At 37.0% G+C, this 7,298-nt stretch overlaps 1 pseudogene; it reads left to right on the top strand.

Moving 5' to 3' along the window:
* The first annotated feature begins 554 nt into the window (after nt 1–554).
* On the top strand, nt 555–1,651 carry LOC128117722 (heat shock cognate 71 kDa protein-like; annotated as a pseudogene).
* Nucleotides 1,652–7,298: the final 5,647 nt, after the last annotated feature.

Below are 7,298 nucleotides of genomic sequence, written 5' to 3'. Positions count from 1 at the left end.
TTTTAACATGTTTTCCATGTTCTTTGTTCTCAGCTGATAACCCTCACTCTTGGTTTTAGAGTTAAATTTCCTTTATTTTCTTTTAATACAATTTTGGCTCTTATGGAGGTCTCTTAATAGTAAAACTTCATCACATGGGCTTGCATATAGTTTAAATCTTGGTTGAAATTTTATTTTTATTTTAATTTTACTGGACAGTCTAAATGTATATCATGTGCACATTGTTTTTAGCAGCATCTACATGTTTCTTGTGCTTTTTCTTTGGCTCCTTTTTTCTGTTTGCTAGTTTTGTTCTATTCTGATTTTTTTTATTTTACCTTATTTAGTATTGTTATTTAGATGTCTGTTTGTATTTTAATGAGAGAGAGAAAGTGTGTGGATTTGGGTGGGTGGGGATGTGGGAAGGATCTAGGAGGAGCTGGGGGAGGGAAAACCATAATCAGAATGTATTACATGAAAAAAGAATCTAATTTCAGCTCATTAAAGGTGGTGGAAACTTTTGGGGATTCAGGTGGCCTTGTTGTCACCACAGCTAGGTCTACATGTAAGCAGCCATGTATAAGAGACCTGGAGCTGACATCGATTTGGGTCCAATCTTCGACTATGTGGGTGTCTTCCAGCATGGAAGGGTGTAAATAATTGCCAATGGCCAGGGCAACTGAACTATACCAACATAGGTTGCTTTTACTGACTCAGAACAATTAATTGGGGATGCTGTGAGGAATGAGGTTGCAATGAACCCCACCAAGACAGTTTTTGATGCCAAACATCTGATCACGCATAGGTTTGACCATGCCATTGTTCCATGTGAAATGAAGCATTGATCCTTCATGGTGATGAATGATGAATGCAGGTCCAAGGTCCAAGCAGAAAACAAAGGAGAGACAAAAAGTTTCTTCCTAGAGGAGGTATCCTCTATGGTTTCAAAAAAGATGAAGAAATTTGGAGAAGCCTATCTTGGGAAGACTGTTACCCATGACTGTCAGCAGTAGGCAATAAAAGATGCTGGAGCTATTGGGGGCCTCAATGTGCTTAATTATCAATGAGTCTGTTGCTGCTTTGACTTACGGCTTAGATAAGAAAGTTGGAGCTGATAGGAATGTGTTAAATCTATTTATCTGGGAGGTGGTATTTTTGATGTGTCAATTCTCACTATTGATGATAGAATTTTTTAGGTCAAACCTACAGCTGGAGATACCCACTTGGGTAAAGAAGATTGAAAATCTAGTGGTCTACCATTTTATTGCTGAGTTTAAATGCAAGTATGAGAAGGACATCAGTGAGAACAAGAGAGCTGTCCTTTATCTGTACTGCTTGTAAATGGACTAAATGTACCCTCTCCTCCAGCACCCAGGCCAGTGTTGAGATTGATTGTTTCTTATGAGGGAATCGACTTCTATACCTCTATTACCTGTCCTCAATTTGAAGACTTAAATGCTGACCTGTTCTGTGGCACTCTACCCTGTAGAAAAGTCCCTTTGAGATGCCAAAGTAGACAAGTCACAGATCCATGATACTGGGTGGTTCTACCAGGATCCCCAAGATTCAGAAGTTTCTGAATGACTTCTTTAATGGAAAAGAACTGAGTGCGAGCATTAACCCCAATGAAGCTATTTCTTTTTGGATTCAGAGTATCAACTCTTACCTTTGAGTCTATAACCATTTGAGCTGACATTTTCTGTATAGCATCAGGTAAAATCTGAGTTGACATTTTCTGTATAGCATCAGGTAAAGATGGAGTTCCTGGTTATGTTTTGTTTTTTAAAAGGATGTCTAGTCATCCTAGAACCATATGTTGAAAATATATTTGCCCTAACACAATTGCCTTGGCCTCTTTGCCAGACACTGGTTGACCATATATTTATGGGTCAATCTAGACCTTTTTTATTTAAATTTTTTATTTATTTTACATACCAACCACAGTTTCCCCTCCCTCCCTCCTCTCATCCTGTCCCCCCCCACCTACTTTCTACTCCCCCATACACTCCTCAGAAAGGGTAAAGCCTCCATGGGAGTAAACAAAGCATGGCATACCAAGTTGAGGCAGGACCATCGAACATTTTATCATCATCTTCATTGTGTGTGTGTAATGTATGTGTGAGCACAAATGTGCTATAGTGCACATGTGGAAGTCAGCGGGCAACCTTGTAGAGTTTTTCTCTCCTTCTACCTTTTCCTGGGTTCCAGGGATCAAACTTGGGTCACCAGCCTTATACAGCAAGTATATCTCACCTGGACTTTTGTTCCTAGCCAGCTGACCTTCACTCTCACACTCATTTGATGACAAGGGCTGCAAAGAGTACTTTGAAATCAGGCAGTTTATGTGTTCCTGCCTTATTTTTTGTTAATGTTCAAGACTATTCCAACTATTCTAGCATCTGTGTCTTGTCACACACCTTTTAGAATTTAACTACCAATTCTTCAAAATGCTATGTTGAGAAGCTAACTGGGATGTGTTGAATATAGACCAACTTACAAAGAACTCATGTCCCAACAACAATACCATTGAGTCTGCCAGTCCATTTATCTACATCTTGAATTCCCCTTGATAGTGTTTTGCACTATCTAGTATAATGATCATTTACACAATGGTTAAAATTATCCTTAATTATGTCATAGTTTTGTATGTTACTGAAAATGTCTTCTTTAAATTTTATTTTTCAATGATTCATAACTAATATGTCAAAATTTGTACATTGGTACTATAACATCTGAATGTGCTAACTTCACCCATAAAACCTACTATGTTTTGCAAATTGTTCTAATTTTTCTATGTATACAACCATGTCATCAGCAATGGAAATGGTTTTTATTTCTTTCAATCTGTATGCCATCTCTCCCTCCCCCCTTGCCTGGTTTCACTGACAAGCCCTTCCAATGGTGAACGAAAATTGGGCAAACAGACAAATTGGCCTCATTCTTACTCTTTGGAAGAAAACATCTAGTGATTCATATGTTTATAATAGATACCTGTTGTTAGCTGGAGAAGGCATCTCTCTATTCTTAGTTTCCTAAACATCCCCTCCAATAAGTGGTTGCTATGTTACCCACGCTGGCCTTGAACTCAAGTGGTTCCAATGATCCTCCTGCCTTAGTCTCTTGAATAGCTGAGACTAGGCACATTTCACCCCATGCATGGTATCAAGGGCCTTATTAAGATTGTCTTTTGTTTTACTGCTTTATGCTTTTAATAGCAGAAGGGTCAATGTAAATGAATAGTGAGAATAAGCTCATTGATTTGATGGCCAAAAGCCTCTAGAAACCTTGGAAAAAACACTGCTTATGCTGCAAGGGGATTTGACACACAATAACAAACTGTGAAAAATAAGCAAGTAAAAGAAGCACCCAAGTCAAATAAATATATCTGCATGTTAAGAAAATTTATTTAGAAACATGAATATAAAAACAACATTAAAAACACCAGAGAGAAAAACAATGAAAATGGAGGAAATTGTCTGTGTACCTTGAAGAAATGGGAAGGAGTCAATAAAGATCAGATGTTTGAGAAAGAACTAGAGAGCAGAGAGAGAGAACTGAGTTTTGGCAAGCTCAGTTATCTTAATGGTTAACTTCTTCAGATTTGGCGCTGACGTCAAGGCTTTTCAAGGCCACCTAGTTACCTCACCACATTGTCCACAACCTCTACATGATTCCCCCCTAGAAATCCCTGTCTTCCTTATCACCCCTCTACCTGCAGATCCCTGTACTAGCTTGGCTCATAGTCTTCTACTTCCTCTGCATAGTAGCCCCAAACTACGTTCTTTGGTTTTTTGCCAATCTGACTCTTCTCTCTTGTTCATTTCCTGAAGGAAGCCTGTCATGACTATCTCATTATATTCTGCCTCTCCTCTGACCTACTTCAGTACTTGTCTGAACTCCTCTTTGGTTTTTATGTGCTACCTTTTATTGTTATTTATCTTTCAGTGTATCTTCTTACTTTCCAAGTGGATTCTAAGCCCCTCAAGGGTCGTATTCATCTTCGTATTTGCCATAATGAGCACACAAAATCATTCAATAACTGGATATTGTTGAGGATGATTACATCAAAATTTGAATTGAGAAATAATGTCATCAGGCTATGGCAGTCTGGTGACTCATCCTTATCACTGTACAGACAGACTTATCAAGGAAATAGAAGTAGTCCCATTAGTCTGATAGGACATTCTTCTCAGGGTGATATAAGAGTCATAGTATTTCCCCCTTCATGTTGGTGATCCCATTTAGCTATCTGAATGAATGGCATCCACCCTTTGCAATATGCTCTGACCTCTAAGGTTTTGAGTCATTTAGGGCACTGTCCTCACTGTATATTTTGTTGTGAAATTATGCCTGTGGCTCTGGCAGTTCATTTTCTGGTTTCCTTTCTCTTACTTTTCCAGAAATTCTGTAGATAGTGTAGTATACTCCCTTCATCCATACATTTTGATTTAATTTTTTTTAATGTTCAGGAAAGTCAAGGATTATAAAATTCAGTCTCTGAATATCTTTTCATTTGTTGACATCTTACTGCATTTGCTTTCTCCCTCTCTCATATGTACATAGATACATATAGACTTATGAATGAGTATGTCTATATTATATATATCACATGTTCATTATTTGGAAGCAATTTGTGGAAATCACAAGATTTTATCCCTGAATATTTCAGCACATAGTTCCTAAGAACAGGATCAACCTCTTACATAATCACAACATCATTATCAGACCTAAGAAATATAACCATTAGTCTCTAAATCCATCAAATCACAGGTTTCCACTAAAACGCCTTTCATGCTCTGGTTGACCCACTCCAGCCCCAGTCGGCACACTTAATGACACATCTCCTTAGTGTCTTTACCTCTATGCCAATGCTGTCCACATTTTGATTTTTCTTGTTGTTTTGAGAAAGGATCCTATTCTGTAGTGCAGGCTGTCTTGAAACTTACAATGTAGCCCATAGTAGACTTACACTCAAAGCAATCTTCCTGTTTCACCCTCTCCAGCACTGGGCTTACAAGAATGAGCCAACATACCTAGCTTTTGTTTTCATGAGTTCAGGCTAGTAGCCTTATAGAATGGTCTACATTCTGCCTTTGAATATTCATGATTAGATTGAGGATGAACACTTTTAGCAAATTGAGTACTGTGATTTGGTTTGTTGTGTTTGAAACAGGGTCTCATGTAGCCCAGGCTGATCTTTGCAGTAGCTCTGTATCCAAGAATGACCTTGAACTCCTGATCACCCTGCCTCTACCTACTAAGTGCTAGCATACAATATCACAGTCAACTGAAATATTTTATATGTAATGTTGTGTGGTTGTTGTTTCATTTTTTTTGGGAGGAATATAGTATAATACTGACAATGCTAAAACTGATCACTTTATTAAAACAAAGGGTATCTATCAGAATTCCTCATTATAAAACCACATTGTTCTCTTCAGAGTTGGTAAGTAGTTTGTGGGATGATACTTTGATACCATCTGAATATTCTGTTGCACTTTCACTCAATGGTTTTAGCAGCCATTAATGATCATTGATAGATTAATTATTACATTTCAAGTTGAAAAACAATGAGATTCTTCCTACATTTGATTTAGTATTACTCTGAAAGTTTTCATTCCTCCCTTAACTACACCCCCATACACATGTAAGACTTTCACCTCTTCTGTTCAAACTCATTGATGATTTTAATTCAATGTAATATACATTATCAAGATCATTAAATTTGTAATATTGAAATTGTAATAGATTTGACCTATTGAAACACTTTAACCAACTCATGTCCTCTGAATTGACATCATTAATATTTAAGTACTTCCCTTTGAAGACATCTTAATCTACAGTAATATTTTTCTTTAAATTTTTATATATTTATTTGTGTGAGTGCATGTACCTGTGTTTGTGTGTGTGCCTGCGTGTGTGTGTGTGTGTGTGTGTGTGTGTGTGTGTGTGTGTGTGTGTGTGTGTGTCTGTGATGAAAGTGTGTGAATGTGGACACACATATATAATAGTGGGTGTGTGGAAAACAGAGAACAACTTTTGGGAGTCAGTTCTCTTTTCTCACCATGGGTTCCAGGGATCAAACTCAGGTTGTTGGTTTTTTACAGCAAGTGTTATTACCTGCTAAGCCATCTTTTCAGTTCTACATTAGTGGTTTTGATGCCTGTCAAGGATAGTGTGAGAAGCTGTCTCAAAAAGGGAAAGAAAAATAAAAAGAGACAGAATTGAAAGAAACAAAGGAAGAAAACATAGGTGAGGAGGAAGGAAGGTAGGAAGCAAGCAAGGAAGGAAAACAATGTTAAGTTCTAGGTGGGGCCACTGACATTGGGAGTTAAAGGGGTCATTGTTGTTAAGTCCTTTGGGTGACTAGAAATGGGACAAAATAAAATAAATCTTCCTTTAAAATTAAATTTTCAGGCCAATAGGTTAACTTAGCAGATAAAGGCACCTGCTGCCAAGCCTGGCAACCTGAGTGCCATCCCTGGAACCCAGATGGTGGGGGGAAATGACTATTCCTCATAGCCTCCTGACCTCCAAGCATGCCCCGTCTCCACATGCATACACAAAATAAACAAATGAATATGTAATAAATTAAAATTAAAAATTTCATTTTACATCTCTTCTTAATGAATTGTTTTAATATTTAAAAGATTTAAATGTTTTGAAAGTTGATATTTTCAAAAGACTACAAGATAATTCATTCTTCTATCCCTGTCCTCTCTTCTCCTTTCTGTGTTAGTTTCTGTAGAGGCACACACACATGCACATACACACACACACACACACATACACACACACACGTATACATATATGCACACACATGCACACATATGCCCATACACATGCACACACACATACACTTCTTTTTTCTTATCTCATACACAAAGCAGCATGAACTATTTTCATGAATATGAATACACTATGTCAGATTATAAAATATGCCTCATTCTTTTACACAACTTTTTGTACTACATGCTTTAAAAGTCTTTATCTATTTCACAGTACTTAGCACCAAACTAAGTTGATAATATGATAAATCACAAATATTTTTAAATTAGCTAAATGAAATAATAATGGTGTGTCAGTAATGCTGCATGATAAAAATCAACATACAAAAATCGATACCATTTTATGTATCAATAATGAGTTTGAAGAGAAGAAATTAAAAAAGCAATTTCATTCATACTAGCTACTAAATGCCTAGGAACAAATTTGACTAAGGAAGTCAATGATTTCTTGTGATGAAGGTTATAAAACATTAATGAAAGAAATTCAATATGATACACAAACTAATGAAAAGACAGCCCATGTTCTTGTGT

The sequence above is a fragment of the Peromyscus californicus genome, unplaced genomic scaffold, assembly GCF_007827085.1.
Source record: "Peromyscus californicus insignis strain IS unplaced genomic scaffold, ASM782708v3 Scaffold_10__1_contigs__length_136768540, whole genome shotgun sequence".
NCBI classification, from domain to species: domain Eukaryota; kingdom Metazoa; phylum Chordata; class Mammalia; order Rodentia; family Cricetidae; genus Peromyscus; species Peromyscus californicus.
The sequence above is the reverse complement of the archived record's forward strand: the minus strand, read 5'-3'. Positions and strand labels throughout refer to the sequence as shown.